The 1772-nt window shown below is 36.7% G+C and overlaps 1 pseudogene; it reads right to left on the reverse strand.

The window, feature by feature from the left end:
• Positions 1-828: 828 nt before the first annotated feature.
• LOC113180199 (glycine cleavage system H protein, mitochondrial pseudogene) lies at positions 829-1417 on the reverse strand (annotated as a pseudogene).
• Between the last annotated feature and the right edge of the window lie 355 nt (positions 1418-1772).

The raw sequence follows: 1772 nt of genomic DNA on the forward strand, positions 1-1772 counted from the left end.
TTTTAATAAAAAGAGAGAGAGGAGATTGAGAGAGAGAGAGAGAGAGAGAGAGAGAGAGAGAGAGAGAGAGAATATTTTTAATTTTTATTTTTTAGTTTTCAGCGGACACAACACCTTTGGATGTGGTGCTGAGGATCGAACCCAGGCCGCACGCATGCCAGGCAAGCATGCTACCGCTTGAGCCACATCTCCAGCCCCACTTGGCTTTCTTTTGACCAGTATTAATATGACATATCTTTTTCCATTTTTTTATTCTAATATATTTGTGTCTTAATATTTAGAATTTTTTTAAGGCAACACATAGTTGGATCTTGCTTTTTTTGACCAATTTTACTATTCTCCTCCTTTTAATCAGGGTATTTAGGCAATTTACATTTTTTTTAAGGAAGTTGAATATTTTATTATTTTGTTGCAAGCTGCTGTTTCAGTGTATAAAAATAACACCAGTGAATGCAGTACATTATAAAATTAAGATTGTATTGTTCTCTGACACTGTACAACATACACTTTCCTCTATGTCCAGTTTTTTTCAAGTGGAAGATAATTAAGTATATTGACCCAGATCCAGGGATGGATGTAAGCACGTTACAGTATTATATTAGGCTTATAACAAGATTATCCTTGAATTACATACTTATTTTTATAAGTATTTTTACCACAGATAATTTCATGAATTCTGATATCAACCTAGTGCCTACTCTAAAAATCATAAGGAATTGTAAAAAAGATGCATATTGTGTTTTTCGGCAGTCATTGGGAAGTTAAGGGGTATCTTCTTCCAGTAGCATTGTTAAGAATAGTTTTTAAGTCTTCTATAAGTCAACTGCTGCAGTTATTCCACACTAGTTTATTTAGGGTGCCATTTTCACTCCTCAATAGATTTTACATATTTCTCATATGCTTCTTCGCTCATTAGGTCATCTAGTTCCGAAGGGTCACTCAGTGTCATCTTTGTCAGCCAACCATCTTCATAACAAGATTTGTTCACAAGCCCTGGGTTTTCTGCAAGTGCCTCATTAATTTCAGTTACTTCTCCTGATAGAGGAGAATAGAGTTCACTGGCAGCTTTCACACTTTCCAAAGCACCAAACTCATCTTGTTTTTTCAATTTTGTTCCAACTTCAGGAACACTACAATAAACAACATCTCCCAGAGCTTCCTGTGCAAAATTGCTGATTCCCACTGTTCCAATACCATTTTCTGTAGTTATCCATTCATGTTTCTCTGTGAATTTACGCACGGAGAGCAGAATGGGTCCGGTGCGCAGCGTCCGAACAGCGCCCGCCCTCACCAGCCAGGGCCACGGCGGGCAGAGCGCAACGGGCGCAGGGGCTGTCCGCACGCTGCGGGCCGCAGCTAGCGCTAGGCTATTTACATTTAATATGGCTATTGATGTAGTTAGATTTAAATCTATCATTTTGATATTTATTTTCCATTTGTGTCACCTATTTTTGTGGGCTTTTATGTCTTTTACTTGATTGTTTCTTATGTTTCAATTTACCTCCTTTATTGGCTTATTAGCTATAACTCCACGTTAGTGGTGCTTAGCGTTTATAGTATACAACTTTAACTCATCAGTTTATCCAAGTGATATCATGCTTCACACATATTGTAAGAAACAAGAGAATATTTGGGGGTTATGTTTCCCTGCATCTTTGCATGCTTGGTAATTTTTGATTACTTGCAAAGATTGTTCATTTTACCTTGTTGGGTACTAAATATATTTTTACCCCTGTAATTTTTTTTAAAGAGAGAGAGAATTTTTTAATATT

Source organism: Urocitellus parryii, chromosome 2 (assembly GCF_045843805.1).
Source record: "Urocitellus parryii isolate mUroPar1 chromosome 2, mUroPar1.hap1, whole genome shotgun sequence".
Taxonomy (NCBI): Eukaryota; Metazoa; Chordata; class Mammalia; order Rodentia; family Sciuridae; genus Urocitellus; species Urocitellus parryii.